Source organism: Coturnix japonica, chromosome 24 (genome assembly GCF_054131305.1).
Source record: "Coturnix japonica strain WE chromosome 24, WE-NBRP24, whole genome shotgun sequence".
NCBI classification, from domain to species: Eukaryota; Metazoa; Chordata; class Aves; order Galliformes; family Phasianidae; genus Coturnix; species Coturnix japonica.
In genome coordinates this window covers 2,281,127-2,302,949 of record NC_140686.1, presented here as the reverse complement: position 1 = coordinate 2,302,949, position 21,823 = coordinate 2,281,127, and the positions used below count along the sequence as shown (strand labels likewise).

Below are 21,823 nucleotides of genomic sequence, written 5' to 3'. Positions count from 1 at the left end.
TTTGAGTTTTTCTTTTTTGCTCTCTGTGAGAGTTGTGGGTTTTTTCTGAAACATCTACCATAATAACGTACTAATGAGCTGTGAAATCACTTTAGGAAAAGGATGAGGTTTTTTGGTTAATATTTTCGATAGAATAGCAAACAAGTAATTTCAGGATGTCACAAGTCACTGAGAAGGTAGGATTGGCAGTGTCAATGCTCATAATGGTGTTATAGAAAATCCTTTGTACAGATGGGAGAGGCCAGTGTCACAGATGATGAAATATCATCTGTTATTGTTCATTTGCTAAGAGGAATGAAGGCTTGAATGAATTGGAAACGATTCCAGTACTTTGGGTAGGGGGTGTATGTAGATACATGCAATATCCAAATTCTTCAGTGCTCACTGAGCTCTCTATACTGAACCTAACCGGGCTGCTGAGGATTCTCATTGCTACTTTACAGTTACATGACTCTGAACAACAGCGTATTCAATATGAGCGTTGCATTCAAGATTTGAAGACTGACCTAGATAATAAGGAAAGACAAATATCAGCTTCTAACCAAAAAATGAAAGACCTTCTGTTAGCAGCTTCCAGAAGCAGTTCTACAATAAAGCAGCTGGAAGAACATGTCCAACGGTAAGAAAATAACAGAGTGAAGCAAGGTTTTGCTTTCTGGGATTCTCTGAAAACGTCAGAATTGCCTTGTTGCATCATCAGGGTAAAACATGATTTTAAAAGAAGCTCTTGCTTTAAATAGCATTCTTTCACACCATTCTTTTGCAGTGTGCGCTATTATGGATTTGTCTAATAAGATCTGTGCTTCTCTTTAAGGCTTGAAATGGAAAATGCCAGAGTGGAAGCTGCTGCGCAACACCAGGACAAGAGAACTGAAGCCTCAGTAAGCCAGTCATAAACTTCCCTTTTATTTATTTATTTTTTATTTTTTTATGTGAGCTTCTGAGCCTATTTAGATATTTTTTGTGGGGAAGTTATGTGGTTTTCCTGGGGATCATAGGGGAGCTGAGTCATCTGAGCTGTGGTGTGACTGTAGGGTACTCTGAAAATCCTGATGGTCTATTCTCCAGTTTTGAGAGTTTTCCCATAAGGTAAAGGTTGTAAATCTCCACCTTTCACTGCTGCCATTTCTGTCTTTGCAGTAGTATGAAAATGTTTGTGTTAATCAGCATGATTCTTTTGATGGATAGGACGGACAGTGTCAGCAGGAGGGAGATGTGTGGTTGAGATCTGGGAGGGGAAACCTGGATGTGAGAAATCTATTTTATCTTCAGAGCTTTGTCATAGTTTCCACCTGAGCTCATTAGGTTCTTTTTCCATTTGTGAATATGTGTTGGTACTTTACTGCCCCGCAGGGGGCTGAGGTAAGGAAAGAACAACTAGGTGAAGTAATGCTGTGCAGTCAGTGGCAGGCAGCTGGGAAGCAGCTGGTGCGCATGCATGGCTTAGCATCTTGTGTAACCTTGGAATATTCTTTAATTAGTTTGCTGTTGGAAAATTAAGCTGCTATAGGGAGAATAAGAAGGATCTAGTGGAAGGGAAAAGCTGTTGATTATCTGCACCAGAAAAGTCTGAGTTCTTTTCCAGGTTCCTTTCCTGCCATCTTCTTTTGGTGATATACCAATTAGAAGGTTTTTAGCATTTTTAACACTTCTGTATTTTACCCATACATTGTCACATAGGGAGAACCGACATTTAACATATCCTGTAAAGACACATGAGGAAGTTTTATGAGTTTGTCATATAAGCCTTTAAGCTCAGGTTTTTATGTCCTTCTGTACGTCAGGGATGTCTCTCTTTTTCTTAAAATGTGCTATTCAAAGCATGTAGGCAACTTTCATCCTTTACAAAGGGAACTGAATAAGCAAACTTGTTTACACACAAATGCATCTGTGATGCAAATCTTTGCTCCTTTGTGTAAAAGGATAAGTAACATTGCTGTTCTGAAAACATTTTCTTGCTCTGAGGAGATCTGCAGTTATTTCACAGTCAGTAAGTGTAGGGAATTTTAAGTGGTGGGCACAATTATAAATGCAGTCATTTTTGTATCATTATGAAATCTGGAGAATTTTATGAAGAAAACTGTGAGTTAATGTTGTATGTGTGTCTTCTTATCTCCAAATGATGTAACCTCATTTTATCGCATAGAGAGCATTCACTTTTTCCACTAGCATTAAGTGCTATTCTTGACGGTGCTTCTCAAGCCATCTTTTATAAACTCAGTGTAACATTCACTATAGATCCTTAGTGGTGAGAGCTTAGCCCTGCCTCCATTTGAGTTAATAGTTTATAATGCAGTTCATGTGCAGTGTTGTCTCTCTGGTTATCTTGGCATTCCCTTTGTCATTGTTGTTTCCATAGATACAAAATCAGAATATGTTGGCTATGACATCCAGAGGCTCATGCATGATGTGCGAGGAAGATCGAAAGTCGAGAGCCCACCTTGAAGACCATATTGCTAAACTGAGTAGGGAAAATGCTGAGCTTTTAGAAGAAGTGAGCCCAGAAAACAGTCCCTAACACCTAGCCAATACCCAGAGCAATGCTGACATTTTCTTGAGTTCTTACATACTCTGATTTTATATCCCTGCTACTCAGGCCCTGAGTACTATTGTGATTTGGGTGTCATGAAGGAATTGAATAAAAGCCAAGAGAATATCTCGGAGTTGTGCTATCAGAAAGACGGTGTGGTTTGATACCAGTTGAGCACATGGAGCAAGGCAGCAGTTCCTGTGTTCTTTATTTGATTTCCTTCTGGTTATTGTCTGACCCCTTGATTTCCAAGCAGGATTAAAACACCCCTTATTTTCAGTGCAGTGTACGGAGGAACTGCTGCATGTTTTCAGAATAACAGGAGCTTAAAAACCTTGCAGAATAAATAAGGTGCAAATGCAAACTACAGAACTAGTTGCCAGTTCTCCTGTAGTTTGTCTGAAAAAACACCATGAGGAACAGCAACTAAATTAGTAAACACCCACAAATAAGATATGGAAGTAATGACTGAGAAGACACTGGTGAATTCCAGAAAAGCAGACTCTTCCACAAGAGCCTGCTGGTCATTGGAATGAATGCTGTAGAGTGTGCAGTGTTTTCCAGGGCTGTGGCTACCTGTGCAAGCTGACCTATTAGCAGAGGAACTGCGGAAGCTGTTCTCTAGCATCTTTTTTCCAGCTTTTTGGGACGAAGCCCAATAAGGGGGCAGAGGAGCATTTGCTTCAGCAGGGGCGTTAATTGGTATCCCTAGGTCTTGGCCCGCTTGTGTGAAGCCTGAAGTGATTTAAATGTTTACAAGAATCCTGTGCCTCAGTGTTCTGCTGAATGTGGCAAAGGGATGGATATGTGCTATCTGCAGTTGCTATGTGTACTGTCCTGTGCTGAGTGTATCATGTATTTTTGTTTGTTTGTTTTTTGAAAGTGTGAGAATGAAAGAAAGAATGTGAAGAAGCCGATAGAATTGAAACGACCACTTGAAGCATGTCTTGACCAGGAAAGGGAAAGAAATACTGAACTGCAGAAGGAATGTGACAGGTATGGTTCACTAGTACTTGAAAGAGAGCTCATGTAGGTTAGAAGTCAGGCTTTAAGGAACTTGCATGTAAAAGTAGGTGTGTTTAACTCTGAACAAATTCAGATCTCACATCAGTTCTTGCAAGACAGTTCTGGTACATGAGCCTATGATTTTCTGTAGCTGCCATAAGAAGAGCAAATGTAGGCTGCCTTGCACTTCTGGGAGGGAAGTCTTTTTTTCCTCTGTTGAGGTGAAATGTGGACCCTCCAGGTGATCTATTGCATTGAAATGCTGGTTTTTCTTATTAACTTTTGGCCTGTTGAGCATGTTAAAAATGAAGCAAGCCATAGCTATGCTTTTCTTGTACAAGCGTGACAAATAGATACCTAGTTCCTTTGCTTATTTTCTTGACTGATTTGTTGTGCAGGTTCAAGAGCCTTTTGAAGAAAGCTGTGAAAAAACTAAAGATGCATGAAGCCAAAGAAAGAGACTCCCAGTTTAATTTCCAGGGAGAAATGAAGAACAGGTATTCTGAAATGGTGAATGAAGTTGAAAAATCAAGAACAAAGGCAAGTTCTTGTTGTTTCTTTTTGGGTTTTTTGGTGTTTTGTTTTTGTTTGTTTGTTTGTTTGTTGTTGTTGTTTGTTTGTTTGTTTGTTGTTGTTGTTTGTTTGTTGTTGTTGTTGTTGTTGTTTTGTTTGGGTCATGTTAATTTCTAGAGACTTGTAATATTCTTTTCAGTAGGTATGGAAAAGTTATATTTCTGGGAGAGAAAATTGGCTTCACAGTTGACCTTGGAAACTACTGAAACATCTCATATTTTGTACATATTCTTGCAACCAGACACTGGATTTGACCTAGAGAGAAAATACCTTCCTTTACCACTGCTGTGGAAGCTGCTTTTTGAAGCACTGTTTACAAAGCTTTCAAGAGCAATGGCAGGAGGAGTACTTGTTTCCTGTGCCTAGTTAACTCTGTACTGGAACATTCCCCCTGAAGCATGATAGGCATTCTTTCTGCTGTCTGGGTAGAGTGGTTTGATTTCCATCGAGCAGTAGAGCAGTGCACAAAAGAATGGCCCTAGTGCCTTTCAGCACACTCCCGTAAGTGCAATTCTGCTAGTTTGCTACTTGTTGATCTTTTACTTGCTGCAGAACTGAGGAAGGTTGTAAGTCAAGGAACCCTATTGGCAAGAACTTAAAAGTTGTTCTTCCCTTAAAAGATGATCTTGTCTTTCCTTTGACTCGGGTACTGAGTCAGCAGATGACAGTTACAGACTTGATGGTCTTCCCCTTCATAAATTTTCAGAGAATAATTTTACACCCCTCTAAGTTCATTTTATTACTGTCTGTAGGTTACTGAACTTTCTCATCAGCTGGATTTAGAGTGTAAAAAATGCGTCCAACTACAAGGACAAAACCATTATTTGCAAGAACTGCTGGCTCTAAACATGAAAAAACATGAAAAACTAGAGAAGACCAGATGCCAGCTGAAAGAAGAGGTGGCAAACCTGAGACAACATCTGGAGGCTGTCCACAATGTGCACATGATGACTTACAACCAAATCGAACGATACAAGAAAGAAGTGGAAGAGCGAGCTGCACAAGAAATAAATCAAAAACTTCAAGAAGTCAATTTGTTTTTGCAGGTAAGTGAATTTGTTGTGTATGTCTGTAGTTTTTATTATGTAACTTCTTTTTGCCATTTCTTGTTCGTACTTTGGTTTTTTGTGTTAGTGCCATACTTCTATATTTCCTGAAGGGAAGTGGAAGAATGGAAAATTGTTTGGCGAAAGTGCTTTTGTGTGTGTAGTTTGCCTGCAGGTCCCCAAGCTAATAGCCGTCCCTTGACAGACTTCTGTTTTGCAGTTCTTAGAAGAAGCTATGGCCATCTGGTCATCTTGTTATTGCTGTTCATCACATGAATGCTATAACTTAGAGATGGCTTGGCCATACGTACAGGTTATGTTTTATCATTGTACAGGATAAAATGCTCAGGGAAGAAGTCACTGAAGTTACCGTGGGGCAGAAAGAGTGGGGATGGGATTCTCATAATTTCTTTGTAGAATCCTTTTTGTGTGCCCTGTCCTTCAGCCATAGCATTCTTTTAGTAGCTGCTCCCATAAGTAATATTGCTAAGAGCAGATCTGTCTGGATGAAAACAGTTATTTAACGTGTTGGTTCCAGGGTTTTGCCTTGATTGCTGATAGTAGTGAAAAGGTCCAGTTGACTCAGTTGAGTAAAACTGGGCCCTTTAAATTGGTTATGGGCAACCGTATAGGGAGATGCAGTTCACTTTTTCTTTGCAATGGTTGAAATTGTATTATCTGCTTCAGGTCCAGGCAGCCTCACAAGACAAGATAGAACAAATCAGAGAAAATCATCATGCCTCGCTGAGAGACCAGCTGAAGTGCAGAATAAAAGAGGTTGAATGTGAGTTGGACAAAATAAAAAATACCAAAGACAATATTTTTCAAAACGAATCTATGCTTGCGGAACTGGGAAAATACAAAGAGCTGCATCGTGAAGAAATGAAAATGAGAATAAGGCTAGCAAATAAGCTGGAAAGGTAAGTGCGTGCTTTTTTGGAGTGGTAACAAGACGTGAAGTAGCAGTAGCTTGCATGAAAAACCTTGTACTGTTTCCTCCTAAAATCCTTTTTCTGTGTCTTGTCAGCACTATGGATGTAAGCGTAACCCTCTAAAACCTTTCCCCTTTATTTTTGGAACCACCATCATTTCACTTCAGTGTTCTAGCAGTCACACCACTAGTTATGGCATCACTGGCCCATGTTTGAAGTTGATAGCATTTTAACACATGGCCTTTGGGCCCCTCTCATTTTGGACTTCTAATGCCTTCTCTTTTCAAAAGCTGAATAGTAGTCAAAGACCTGGAAGAAGTGACTCTGCAAAAATATTATCAAAGATAATTCTTTGTGTGTTTTTAAATATTTCAGAACAACCAAGAGACTTGCAGAAGCCAATTGTAAGCTCTTTGAGGAACGCCAAAGAAACAAATCTTTAATTGCGAGCAGCACTGTCAGTGGAGGTCCTCCTGCAAGTCCAGGAAAATATTCAGCTGAACTGGGAAATCTCAGAAACAATTCCGCACTAAACAGAAGCTCCAGCCAAGAGGAATGCTTCCTAGATGCTGCTGGGATTGCATTATTGGCAAGAAAAAAAGTTGAAGTGTACATGGATAAGGTAAGCATTGTGAAATACTCTTCAGTGATGAAGACTTTAGGTCATTAAGATTGTACAGAATTCCTAGAGTGCTCAGACACCAAAAATACTGACATCTAAATGATGAACTATCTAACTGTATATACACATAACTATGTACTTATGTAAGGTTTTTGTGTGTTTTGTTTTTTTTTTTCTTTTTTTTCAACTAGAGAAAATTTAATAAGCAGCTGCTGTGGCATTGGAAGTTCCCAGCTAAGCTATTTATTAAACTTTACTGTATAGAATGTGCATAAGTGTATGACATACTTGAAATGGATAACTTTGACATCTTTGCTCAGCCCATCAGACATCTCTGGTCAAGCCACGTTGTTTTTTTCCTTACTGATCTTCATTTTTAGTTTCTTTTAGTACATTAATACTAACAAAGACATCCTTTAAAACTAGGATGATATGAGTATGATTGCTTTGCTTCTTCCTATACAGTCTGCTGTGGGATGCATGCTGTGCCTAGTAAACATTTCTTTTTGTGCTTCCTGCTATGTATTATTACCTGAGAAAACAACAACCTACTCTTCAAGTCTTCACAGCTTTATAATATTTTGCAGCAATTTATACATGATTGCAACTTCTGCAATAGCTTTGAAGTACTTTGCCAGTTGTGCTGCTTAGTACTTGGCCTGTTCACCAGGCTACTTAAAAAGACAAGAGTTTACCTGACTCTGAGCCTTGTCTTTGCTTCAGTTATACCTCAGATTTTTCCAGTAATCTGTTTCCTTCTATTGGGAAAAAAAAAAAAGCAACAAAAAAAACCACCTCTGTATTGCCATTAAATTCAAACTAAGTGCTGCCTTCTTGGATGGAGGAGATTACAAGTTCTTCTGACAGTAAAGTTCATAATAACTGGAAACTAAGGAACTTAAATTGGAGTTTGCCTCGTGTAGTCATCTTGCACTTTTGTTTTTATGTAAAGCTCTCAGTGCACATTTGGTGTTTTTCAAAGTAAGGGAGGCTATCTGAAGTAGAGTGTGAGCATCTCCTGGGATGAGGAAGCTCGTGTAGATTTTGGCTTTGATTTTGCAAAAGCTTTGATAAAGCTTCAAGGATAAGAAGCTGAAAATACTTTACGCCGCCGTTATTCAAAATGCTGGTATCAATTACTTTGTCCATGCAACTGTTTGAAAAAACAAATTGCACTGATTACAAACAAGAGAAAGAAATGCAGCTCTGAAAAGTGGGTGCAGGAAATAATAGTGACTTCTGCTAGCTGCAACCAGCGTGAGTGCATGGATTCATGAAACCAGTTTTCCTACTGGTAGCATAAGAAAGGGAACACCTACTTCCCATTCCGTCTCTCAGTTTCTGTTTCCTTTCTGATTTTATTTCCTGTCTGCACTCCTGATTTTTAGCAGTCTTATAAATTTCCACTCTTTTGACTTCTGCCTGTTCCTCTTGTTCTTTTACTTGGCACCACCGAGAAATTTCTTGCTCTGTCTTCTTTATGCTGCATCCCACAGTCAGATAATTACATCTGTAGGTGAGACCACAAGCCTTCTGTTCTCCAGGCTTAACAGTCCTGATGCTCTCAGCCTCTCCACGTAAGCCACATGCTCCAAGCACTTAACTGTATTTGCTAATTACATGAGTCTGGAAGCTATATGCTGTCTGTTTTGACAATTACTTCTATGCGTTAAAGACCTGATGGAAAATAACACAGGAGTCGCAAATATCTTCAAATGTAAATGATCACATACGGTGTTTGGACTGTGGCCCCTTAAAAGGTCTAATTTCTCCTTATGAAAACTTTGCATTCAGAATAAATGACAGTAAATAAACATCTCCTGGGAGAGCGAGGGGCAAATGCTCCTTTCTAGCGATCCAAGCTGGTTTCTGTTACTTAATAAAATGTGCAGTGTTATTTATAATGCATGTGTTATTTATAATTCTAGGTACAGAAGGAATTGGAGGAAAAAATCAATAAGGAACTTCAGCAAGGTAATATGCTACTCTGATATCAGTGTTTTTAAGGAAGGTGATGACTGTTCGTAACTTCTATGTAATTATTTTCAAAAGTTGTCAAGATTTGTGCTGTTTGAAGCACAGTGTGGGGCTGTTTTTAACTCCAACTTAGAGAGTTTTAATGGAAAACTTCCTGCTAACCAATATACTCTTCAGAATGTTCTGCAGCTACTTTTGAGAAAAAGCATGGAGAGCAAACCATCTCCCCCGCACAGATACACTTGGCTTAAGCTGAAGTCACCTTTCATCCTCAGGCACAAACATCAAATGTAAAAAAAAAAAAAGCCCAGAAATAAGATTTGTATGGACTTCTGTCACTACTTCTCTTTCTGCATACATTCATTGCATTCAGCACTTCAAATATACCATATACATTTTCTGGTGTTCTTAATTTTTGCTCGCTCTTTTTCATTGCTTTTTTTTGTACCTGACATGTTGTCATACTTGTCTTTGGATAAAGAAGAATCAGTGGAAAAGATAGCCTTTCTTTAGGTAAAAATCATTCAGCAATATATAGGCAAACACAGCATGAACTGATTGCTTTTAATATGCAGTGTAAAGCCTGTTCTATAATAAAAGGCCAGGTCTTCAGAGAAGAATTCATACTGTTTCACAATTAGCATTCTGCCAGAGTCACTGCTGCTGTTCCTAGAGTTATTTTGAAGCAGGGAGCCCTTGAGAATCCAGCTGTTGCTTCACAGCTCTTCCAATTTCCCTGAATAGACAGAAACCCATTGCCATGTGCCCATTTGCATATTCAAACATAATTACATGTGTAGTAGGAGCCGTAGTATTTGCTTGGTCTGGGGATCTTGTCTGGAAAAGGCTGATGGATGGAAGTACTGAAAATCCTTTTCTGCTTCCATCGAAGATGTGTTTCCATGAACGAAAGAGGGTTTAGCCAGGGAAAGTTAAGACATCCCTGGCAGTTAAAGTTAAGGCTAAAACTTTCATATATATATATGGGCATGTAATAACAGGATGCGGAGAAATGGCTGTAAACTTGAAAGTAGGTAGATTTAGACTAGATATTAGGAAGAAACTCTTTACTTCCTAATGTAAGGGTGGTGAGACTCTGGAACAGGTTGCTTAGAGATGTTGTGCATAGCCCCCATCTTGCAGGCATTCAGAGCCAGTCCGGATGGGGCTCTGAGGAACCTGGTCTAGAGGGAGCTGTCCCTGCCTATAGAAGGGAGATTGGAACTGGGTGATCTTAAAAGGTCCCTTCCAGCCCAAACCATTCTGTGTTTCTAAAACCTGGAATTTCTTTAACTAGCTTTAAAAATTGTATTGGCTGATCATTGAATGTGAAAAAATGTTTCTTCCTTTATGCCTGTCCTTTTTGATTTGTGTTTTCCTTGGAAGTTTTTAAATATCTCTGTAGAGCGTAGCCTGATCAGTTATCAGTAATGTTTTTACAGTGACTGATTTGACTCAATCTACTGTAAAAGTAACATCGTCAATCTTGTTTCTTTTCTTTCCAGCCACTGCTGAGCTTGAAACTGCTAGAGCTTCTCCAATGAAATCTACTTATGGATCTTCAAAAAATCTCAATGTTGACCAGGATCCCCTTTGCAGAGCGGTACAGGAGTACCGGGATGTTTTAAACCAAAATTACCTGATCTAAATATATTTTTATTTAAAATGTAAAGGGAAAAGTACTGGAGATCATTTGTTTACATAGGAGGTCTGTGACTTCCCATCCTGCAGCTTAGTGTGGAAACATCTTTACTGCGGTTTGAATATAAATTTTAAATATATTAAATAGGTTGACACTCTGCACTTACCTGTTGGTCACCGAGGGGTAATCAGTTTATTTTGCACTCAGGATAAGAACCATATCTATTTTTAATTACTGTCAGACTGAGTAAGGTTGGTTCTTGAACTTGACGGAACTGTCAAAATGTTTTTGACACATTATTTTGCTCCATGTTTTTTGTTAAAGGTTTTACCAGAAGCATTCCTTTGGTTCTACTTAACCCTTCCACTGTTTGTGGTAGAGTCTCCAGTGTTATTTTAACGCATAGGAGATTTTGATTGGATTCCTGCCAGCTGTTTCCGTCCTGATGCTGTGAATATTTCTGCTGGTTAAGTGGAAGTTTTAGCAGTGATTAAGCTGGAGAAGAATGCACTTTACATTGCTGTCACTTTCACGCACCTAGGGTTTAAAAATACTGTGCGTGTGTAGCAGTGCCAAGAAAGCTTTAATGTGACCTTTTTGATATTTCTGACTTGATATCCTTGTTGGATTTTGCATTAGAATTTGACTCATCTTAAGACATTCACAGTTGGTAGATGAACACATGATGAACCTGAAGCGGTTCATAGTGGGAAGAAGGAAAATTAATGTTTCAGCCTTCTGTCCAATTGGTACTGCACCTTTTTATATGAATGTATTTTATGACACTAATATGCTATATTTAATTCCAGATATTTATGTTCCAACTTGGTATTTAATAAACTTTCATATCTGGTACATCTTTGTTTTATTCTGTTGGCCTTCTTGACTTGCTTTCCACCTCATTCCTTGCCTCTATGACTTGCTACAGTCCTCCTCTGCTCACTTCCATTTCTCCTTCTGGTGCCTTCAGTCTGCCCTGAGATCAGACAAGTGGCCAGCATGTTGTGTTCTTTTCCTCCTGGGTACTTGAAACAGTGGGGCAAACAGCTACTATATGTCATAAGGTTTGTCATCATAGAAATTAAGGGGTATATGCTTGAAACAAGTGTGGAGGGTTGTGATTTTAATGGGTGTGCTGAACCACTTTCAGGTCTTCGGTGGTGATTCATTAACAGGAAGCCAAGGGTAAAGTCTCTGTTGTAAACCTGGCCATGCTTGGGAGGGGGATCTTTGGAGCCTTTTCTGCAGGTTGGACATTCCTTTATGAGATAACTTCTGGTGGCCCTTTGTGCTCTCTCCAGCTGGTACAAGCCAGGAGCCAGGTGGAAGAATATCTCCAGCAGAATCCAGACAGCAAAGCACTCATAGAGTACCTTGCGCTTCTCCATGTTGGTTAAAGCCAGTTCTCCCTCCTCATTTATCAGAGGGAGTGCACTCTCCCAGGTCTGTCACTTCTGCCCAGTGCACCTGTAGGCTCCCTTCTGGTTATTTTTACATCCCTCGCCAAGTTCAGTTCCATCTGTGCCTCAGCCTTCCTGATCCCATGCATGTCCAGACGGCATCCCTGGCCCCTTCCCAGCTACCTGTCCCTGCTTCCACTGCATACAACAAGCATGCAGGGCAGGGCCAACCAAGGAGTCCTATTAAAACTAGTGCCACCAAAAACAGCTGACGAGCCTTGGTAATTGGGACTCCTTGCTGGGAGGCACTGAGGCCTCGAATTTGTCACCAAAAATAACCTCTCCAGAGCAGTTTGCTGTTATCTGGGGGCACATGTCACAGATGTTAAGAAGACTCTACTGCCTCTGATAAAATAGAAGGCTACTACCCACTCAAGGTCTCATTCAAGTAGGGTCCCAGGAGGCTGCAAAAAGGAAATTACAGAACATTAAAAGGGACTTTGAATCCCTTGGGAAGATGTTAAAGGGAGCAGGAACACAAGTAGTCTTCTCTGTACTGCTGACTGGGGGCTGAGAAATGAAGGGGGAGAATGGGCCAGGTAAATTACTGGCTCAGGTAATGGTGTCAGATCAAGGTTTTGGTTACTGTGATCTTGGGCAGGCCTTTGAGAGACCAGGTATGTGGACATCAGGCAGAATGTGACAGAGCAGGTGGGGCAAAAGCATGCTGGGGAGCAAGCTGGTTGGATTGATTACCAGCACTTTAAACTAGATTCAGTGCAGGGAGTGGATAGTTCCTTGTGATAGAGAAGGGACAGGGAATGCTGTCATTTAAGGAAACTGCAGGGGAAATCCTCAATTTGTGAGGAGTCTTGTATTTCGATATCATATTTAGTAAAATAAGTTTTTCCTCCTTAGATTGCCGCTGTTTTTATCCCATTCCCCTTTTTCCCCCTCCTTTCTGGGCCCCAGGGGGGGCCCACGGGGTGCCTTCCCCTGTCACGGGCATAGGTAAATCTAAGTAACCCATGACAGATTTTTTAAAGACTAGTCAAATGCAGGAGTGGGTGTGGAGAAAGAACAAAGAAATCTGTAACGGACTGTGATCAATTATTATAATTTCCATTGCCATCGGACTAGCAGCTGCGCCGAGCCCGGGACCAGACCGAGTTAGAGTTGGGCTGCCGGAGCAGTGAGGCAGAGCGTGTGCGGCCCCTTGGGGTTCGGTGCCTGCGGATATGATATCGAAATACAAGATAACACAATATAATATAATTGAGGCTAACAAATCGAACAAACAGAGAGAGAGAGAGTCCCCGAAAACAGAGAGGCCTACTGTGAACTCTAGGCGACACGGCTGGAACGCTTCCCACTCTCCGAGAAGTCCGAGAGAAGGAGGAGGGCACTCCAGCCTGGGAACAAGATTATACAGCGTCCTGGTCCCGTGACTTCTCGTTATCCCTGTTTTTCTCTGGGATATGTAGTCTTCTTCTGTGGACTGCACATTCAGTAGAAGTATCCATACTTTACATGATGTTATGATGTGGAATACTGAGAGCAAAATTACAAAATTACAAAACCATGACACAATGATGACAAGGAGGTGTGGGGAACAACCACTACTGATGTTTCAGAGAACAAAAATCGTACAGGGACTGCCCTCCTCCTGCCCTCGTGTCCCCAGGAGAAACCAACACCGTTTATATAACAGTGCAAGTGGAGGAGTTCATTGTGGAGTGACATTTCTTGGCACCCACTCAGGGCCAGCGTTATTGATGTCAGACTAACAGCAGCAACACATTGTTCAGCACAAGTCCCTGAGTTCCTGGAACGTGCTGCAAGGTCCAGGAAGGAAGATATTACTGCCTGGATAAGGTCAGGATCACAGTGCAGGCAAGTGGCTCTTGGCAGGAGTCTGACTGCTATTGTTTTCACCTTTGATTTCTACCTTCGTCAGCAGAGCTTTTATTTTCTTCAGGGAAGATTCTACTACTGGAAGAAATGTCACAGTTTCTGTAATTGCTGTAAAAATTACTGTAAATAAATAAATAAATAAATAAATAAATAAATCCTTAAAAGAGTATTAGAGGCAAGTGTGGGATTTTCAAGGCAAACACCTGACTCATTACCTTCTGCCACATGTAGTTAAACTAAACCTGGTACAAGTTTCCCCTCATTGACTGGACAGCAACTGAGACTGAAGAACCCTCTTCCACTCAAAGAAAACTCATGGACTTTCATGGTTCTAATCACTAAGCAGAACACACAGCTGGAAGGTAGGAATGAAAATACAATTACTAAAAATTAGCCAAGTTGCATACAGTGCTGCCAGACATGAAGGCAGAGCTGCTATGTCTGGCTCCATGGCTCACACTTCCTTTGGTTGTCACTGTCACTCCTTAAACCCACAGCCTGAAGGATGCGAAAGAGGCAGATGTGTTCACAAATACTATAGACCAAATAAACCTTGCAAGCATAAACCATGTAGTTACAGTGGCATTACTCCCATTTGGAGTTTGAGTCTCTTCTGAGAGGCTTTCATTGTGCTGAGAAGTGCCTTCAAGGTCATTCAGTTCCTAAAGGAACATGACCAAATACCAAGCCATGAACTGTCAGCCATGGAATCAACTAAATCACCTCTCAGCAAGGCATTGAGAACACCAGCCAGGTATTTAGGATCATTTTACCTGCAGAGTAAAATTCTCAGTGGAGCACAGCTTCACCCATCGGAAGCTAATAGGTGGAAAAGCATCTATTCACACATACAGAACTGGTATGTTTGTTGGGAAGGTAGTATACTGATGGAATCGTACTAGATACATCACACTACCTGATGAGTCTCCAGATCTAGCTCAGCATGTTTGATACTCACCAAGTCCAAGGCCTAAGGATAACAGGCTGTAGCTGATAGCAAGGGATGAGCTGGACAGAAAGCCTCCCTTATCAGACTAAGTCCTCAAAACAGAATCACATTCCTTCAACCTATGGGTTGACCAACTAATGTTTGAAGAATTTTGCAGACGTGTGGACACGGAGGCTCTGCACACGGATTGCAATTAAGGAACTTGCTCTTTGACTACAAAGATGGCTTTTGTTTTGCTTCAAGCACACCAAATGAATTCAACACATCTTTTTATAAGCCAGCTCAGTCCTTTCACTGGAGACATCCTTTTCCAGTGTTAGCCAAGATTTGTCCCTTAACTCCAAGATGTCTTTTAAATAAACAAAAGGAGGAAGCGACCAACATCAGGCAACACAGGAAACGTAGTGGATTATGACGATTACCTCCAATTCAGTGTTACTTCCTTTTGTCCTCAACATCATCTTTCTCTTCCCTGCTCATTTTTGTAAAATCAGTTTGCTAATTTGCAAGGACACATTGAATTTTACTCAGTTTCTTGTTATTTATCATACTCGATTTTGGCTCTTGGCAGGAAAAGCCGCTTTTCAAGAACACTGTGAACTGACACCTTATATGTATTTCAGTAGGACTCTCCATGTACTGAGGAACCATCTGTCAGTCTTAAGACCAGCAGTCCGTACTGAGAGTACCTTCAAGCCTGAGAATTGTTCTTCTTTGTTGAGTACTTTTTTCTTTCCTTCAGTGAGAGAAAGGACTTCTTTTGCAGAAATTACCACTTATCTCCTAGGAAACACTTTCTTTTCTACCTCCGTACAGAGTGGGAAACCACAGGAATCTTAGCAGCCAGCCAAATGGCACACAGCAACTGGCACAGCCCTGTCCAAAACAATAACGGCTTGTGGTTCCCTTTTTCCTCTCCCAGACTTCTTCCAACATCTGAGAATGAAACTTCTCTCAAAATTAAGCTCTAATTAAGACCTAACAATCCACTGTAGAGTGTAACTTTATTAGGCTATGATTTCACCTTTGTAGTTTTTAGAAGGGTAGTGGGCCTTCTGTTTGATTTAAAGAACCCCTTTGTTACCAGTTCTTCTCTCTCCGATTTCTTCACCAGTGTAACCAGCACAGTCTTTGGTCAAATCCAGACCAAAACCAATGGCATCAAAACTGAAATAAAATCTGCTGTTGAAACAGAAAATTTGAATGCAATCCAAAAGTAAAAAATAATCTTAACATTGCTGCTGTCTACATGTGTAGGTAACCAAACTTCACAGCTGACAGTTTAAGCTGTCACACAGAACTTTGCTTCTGAGTAGTCTCCCTCCTGGCAGCACTGAATTGCAGTCTGAAATTCTAACCAGACCCGTGAGCAGACCATCCTTTGCCTACCTTGTTGAAGAAGAGTCAGTTCAACAATGCACAGCCTATCAACCTAATAGGGCTTTGTGCTGCCAGTTTTTGTCAGCAGTCTTTTCTGAAAGAGTCTGAAATCACCTTTCTCAGCTTCTCCAAGAATGCTCTAGCACCTACATCTTTGTCAGCCTGTGAATAGAGATGCATTACCTTCTTTGAACTCTATACCAGAGCCCCCTGTCCTGATATTGCTTGAGTTTCCCATTATTCATAGTGAAATTACACAGCATGAAATGTCTAAAGTAAATCCAACAAAAACATACTTAGTAAAATGTAGAAACTTTAATTTACAAGCGAAACTACAACATATTCATAATAAAAAAAAAAAACAACTGGTGACTAGACAAGTTACGTACAATTTCTAAAAACTGTTGAACATTGTTAAATAGGTCTGTACAACCAAAGATTTACAAAGTCCTTGTGCATTCTCTTCTTTTCAATGCACAACTGAACTTAAGGGTTCTGCTCGAATATTCCCTAAGTCAAGAGCTGAATCTGTCTCTTCATCGATCTCACCAATGACAGCACTGTAATAAAAAACAAGTTACCAATTGTTAAAATCCTCTGATGCAAACCTAGAAAGTGAAGACTTAGTTTTGTTTTTATTGCTTAAATTTAACTGTAGAGCTCTATCACTTAAATGCCAAATTCTCGTGGTATTCTCCCACCTCATTGTACCATTTCATGAATCAGCTGACTCTACAGCTGTGCCTTTTCCACACTGAGAAGCCTTTGTCTATTCAGGTTTTCCTTGACATATAACATTTCATACCTCTTGTTATTCTAACTTCTGCTCATTGTGAATTTTCCTACTGCAACCCTCTGAAATTCAAGGCATACCAGGTATTTACGCAATGACACAATGATGCCTGCTGTTCTATTGTTCTTCCTAGTAATCCCTAGTATTTCTCCTTCCTGATGCATCAGTATTTACGAAGAACTAGACAGAAACAGGACAGGACTGAGTTCAAAAGTAAGACATCTCCACAAGGGTAGCAAGATTCCCATGATGATGAGCAGATCAGAATGCCAAGCGGCTTTCTCAGTTAACAGTGGATTACCCCACCCATGTCCCCCCATAGACCCCATACCCCCCCATACCAACCCATGACCACCCCCAACTCCCCCGCATTACCCCTCCCGTCCCCCTATCCCCCCCATCCCCTCCCCATGACTCCCATCCCCCCATAACCCACCCATTAACCCTCATACCCCCATGTCACCCCCCATAACCCACGCATCTCCCCCCATGTCCCAGCCGTGTCCCCCATCGACCCTATAACCCCCCGATAACCCCCCCATAACCCACCCATGTCCCGCCATCACCCCCATAACCCCCCCATCCCCCCCCATAACCCACCCATGACCCCCATGGACCCTATAACAGCCCCATCCCCCCCCATAAGCCACCCATGTCCCCCCATCCCACCCATAACCCCCATCTCCCCCCCATATCCCACTAATGACCCCCCATCGTCCCCCATAAACCCCCTATAATCCCCAATAACCCCCTCATCCCCCCCATAAACCCCCAATGACTCCCTATAACCCCCCATCCCCCCCATTCCCCCCAATAACCCCCCTAGTAACCCCCCACCCCCCCCATAAACCCTCTATAACCCCCTATGACCCCCCATCCCCCCCATAACCCCCACATCCCCCCAATAACCCCCTATAACCCCTATAACCCCCCCATCCCCCTCCATGACCCCCCATCCCCCCATAACACCCCCATAACCCCCTATAACCCCCCTTCCCCCCACACACCCAATAACCCCCTATAACCCCCCATCCCCCCTATCCCCCCCAATAACCCTCTATAACCCCCCCATTCCCCCCCACACCCCCCAATAACCTCCTATAGCCCCCCCATAAACCCCCTATAACCCCCCCATAACCCTCCATACCCCACAATAACCCCCATAACCCCCCATCTCCCACCATAAACCCCCTATAACCCCCCATTCCCCCCATAAACCCCCTATAACCCCCCATAAACCTCCATACCCCACAATAACCCCCATAACCCCCCATCTCCCACCATAAACCCCCTATAACCCCCCCATCCCCCCCATAAACCCCCTATAAGCCCCCATCCCACCCATAACCCCCCCATAACCCCCTATAACGCCCCATCCCACCCCTTTCCCCCCAATAGCCCCCTAATAACCCCCCATCCCCCCCATAAGCCCCCTATAACCCCCTATAACCCCCCATAACCCCCACATCCCCCCCAATAACCCCCTATAACCCCCCATCCCCCCCAAATAACCCCCCATGTCCCTATCACGGGTTACTTAGATTTACCTATGCCCATGACAGGGGAAGCCAACCCGTGGGCCCCCACCCTGGGGCCCGGAAAGGAGGGGGAAAAAGGGAGTGGGATAAAACAGCGACAATCTAAGGAGGAAAAACTTATTTTACTAAATATCGAAATACAAGATAACACAATATAATATAATTGAGGCTAACAAATCGAACGAAACAGAGAGAGAGAGTCCCCGAAAACCGAGAGGCCTACTGTGAACTCTAGGCGACACGGCTGGAACGCTTCCCACTCCCCAAGAAGTTCAAGAGAAGAAGAAGGGCACTCCAGCCTGGGAACGAGATTATATAGAGTCCTGGTCCCGTGACTTATTATTACCCCTGTTGTTCTCTGGGATATGTAGTCTTCTTCTGTGGACTGCACATTCAATAGAAGTATCCATACTTTACATGATGTTATGATGTGGAATACTGATAGCAAAATTACAAAATTACAAAACCATGACATTCCACCCCTTATTCTACATTATTACATCATGGTAAATATATATATACATATATATACACGTATGTAAAATTATGATAGCTAAACAGTAGAATTGCATGTAACATAACTAAATGTACAACTATAATAACTAAAATACACTACACATGCAAACATATATATATAAATACATAAAATTATTGACTGCACTCCCCCAGCATCAAATTCCCTTGTGGCACACATTGAACATCCCCATCCTTCTGCATTACCCACCAAGTGCACCCAGGTCCCTGGGCAAAGACAGTTCCACGGATAGGTTTGCCCCTTCCAGAAGCTGGAAGGACCCAAACAGCTTTTCCCAACATGTTCTTTACATGTATAACAGGGACCTTATCTCCTTCTACAGTGTGTAGGGGGCTAGATTGACTAGGACCATCACGATTGACAGATCCTCTAGTATTCACCAACCAAGTGGCTTCTGCCAGATTCTTCTCCCAGTGCTTAAATGTTCCACCACCCATTGCTTTCAACATAGTTTTCAACAACCCATTATATCGTTCAATTTTACCAGAAGCTGGTGCATGGTAGGGAATATGATAAATCCACTCAATGCCATGATCTTTGGCCCAAGTATTTATAAGGGAATTTTTGAAATGTGTCCCATTATCAGATTCAATTCTTTCTGGGGTACCATGTTGCCACAGGACTTGTTTCTCAAGACCTAATATGGTGTTTCGAGCAGTAGCATGGGGTACTGCGTATGTTTCAAGCCACCCAGTGGTTGCCTCTACCATGGTGAGTACATAACACCACTGCGAGATCGTGGCAAGGTGATATAATCAACCTGCCACGCCTCCCCATATTTATACTTTTGCCATCGCCCTTCCTCCCAGAGAGGTTTCATCCTTCTGGCTTGTTTAATTATGGCACATGTTTCACAATCATGAATAATCTGCGCAATAGCGTCCATGGTTAAGTCCACCCCTCGATCTCTGGCCCACTTATATGTCGCGTCTCTTCCTTGATGGCCTGAGGTCTCATGAGCCCATCGAGCTAGAAATAATTCACCCTTATTCTGCCAATCCAAGTCGATTTGAGCCACCTCAATTCTAGCAGCTTTATCTACCTGATGGTTGTTTTGTTGTTCTTCAGTAGCCCGACTTTTGGGCACATGTGCATCCACATGACGCACCTTTACAACCATATTCTTTGTTCGGGAAGCAATGTCCTTCCATAGTTCAGCGGCCCAAACAGATTTTCCCCTCCGTTGCCAGTTATTTTGTTCCCACCGCTGTAACCACCCCCATAAGGCATTTACCACCATCCATGAGTCAGTGTAAAGATACAGCATTGGCCACCTCTCCCGTTCCGCAACATCTAAGGCCAGCTGGACAGCTTTTACCTCTGCAAACTGACTTGATTCTCCCTTACCTTCAGTGGCCTCTGCAACCTGTCGTGTGGGGCTCCACACAGCAGCTTTCCATTTGCGATGCTTCCCTACAATGCGACATGATCCGTCTGTGAATAGGGCATATTTCTTTTCATTTTCTGGTAATTCGTTGTATGGTGGGGCCTCTTTAGCACGTGATACCTCTTCTGCTGGTGATGTTCCAAACTTTTTATCTTCAGGCCACTCCATGATTACCTCTAGGATTCCTGGACGATTGAGATTTCCCATTCGTGCTCGCTGTGTAATCAGCGTAATCCACTTGCTCCAGGTGACATCAGTAGCATGAGTGGAGGGAACCTGTCCTTTGAACATCCAGTTCAGCACTGGCAGTCGAGGTGCCAAAAGGAGCTGTGTTTCAGTCCCGACTACTTCGGAAGCAGCCCGAACCCCCTCATACGCGGCTAAGATCTCCTTCTCAGTTGGAGTGTAGCACTCTTCAGACCCCTTATATGATCGATTCCAGAATCCCAGGGGTCAGCCTCGGGTCTCTCCTGAGGCTCTTTGCCACAAACTCCAAGTGGGGCCTTTCTCTCCAGCAGCAGTATAGAGGATGTTCTTTACATCCTGTCCAGTCCGTACTGGCCCCAGGGCTACAGCACGGGCTATCTCTTGTTTAATCTGTTCAAAAGCCTGCTGCTGCTCAGGGCCCCATGCAAAATCGTTCTTCTTCCGCATCACCTGATAAAGGGGGCTTACAATGAGGCTGTAGTTTGGAATGTGCATCCTCCAAAAGCCTACTGCACCCAGGAAAGATTGTGTCTCTTTCTTGCTAGTTGGTGGAGACATGGCAGTGATTTTGTCGATCACATCTGTTGGGATGTGACGACGTCCATCCTGCCACTTTATACCTAAGAACTGAATTTCCTGGGCAGGTCCTTTTACTTTGCTTCACTTAATAGCAAAGCCGGCTTGTAGAAGAATTTGGATGATCTGCTCTCCTTTTGTGAAAACCTCTTCTGCTGTATCACCCCACACAACAATGTCATCAATGTACTGCAGGTGTTCAGGAGCACCACCCTGTTCCAGTACAGTTTGGACCAACCCATGGCAAATGGTTGGGCTGTGTTTCCACCCCTGGGGCAAACGGTTCCAAGTATATTGAATGCCCCTCCAGGTGAAGGCAAACTGTGGCTTACATTCTGCAGCCAAAGGAATAGAGAAGAAGGCATTGGCAATGTCAATGGTGGCATACCATTTGGCTGCTTTTGACTCCAGCTCGTACTGGAGTTCCAACATGTCCGGCACAGCAGCGCTCAATGGGGGTGTGACCTCATTCAGGCCACGGTAGTCTACTGTCAGCCTCCATTCTCCACTGGCTTTACGCACTGGCCATATGGGACTGTTAAAAGGTGAGTGAGTTTTACTGATCACTCCCTGATTCTCCAACTGGCGAATCAAATCATGAATGGGGAGCAAGGAATCCCTGTTGCTGCGATACTGCCGTCTGTGCACTGTCTTTGTAGCAATCGGTACCTGCTGCTCTTTTACTCATAGCAGCCCCACAATAGACGGGTCCTCTGACAGGCCAGGCAAAACAGACAGCTGCTTAATGTTGTCCATATCTACAGCAGCTATCCCAAAGGCCCATCGATACCCCTTAGGATCCTTGAAATGCCCCCTT

At 42.5% G+C, this 21,823-nt stretch overlaps 1 pseudogene across 1 annotated transcript in view; it reads left to right on the top strand.

Moving 5' to 3' along the window:
• Positions 1 to 11,182, top strand: part of LOC146756981 (uncharacterized) — a 56,042-nt pseudogene extending 44,860 nt beyond the window's left edge. The window contains exons 24-32 of the transcript XR_014936938.1: positions 444 to 619; positions 815 to 881; positions 3,414 to 3,526; positions 3,934 to 4,075; positions 4,861 to 5,154; positions 5,842 to 6,074; positions 6,462 to 6,708; positions 8,637 to 8,682; positions 10,191 to 11,182. The product of XR_014936938.1 is annotated as an uncharacterized LOC146756981 (transcript). The remainder of the gene's footprint in view (positions 1 to 443; positions 620 to 814; positions 882 to 3,413; positions 3,527 to 3,933; positions 4,076 to 4,860; positions 5,155 to 5,841; positions 6,075 to 6,461; positions 6,709 to 8,636; positions 8,683 to 10,190) is intronic.
• The last annotated feature ends 10,641 nt before the right edge of the window (positions 11,183 to 21,823 follow it).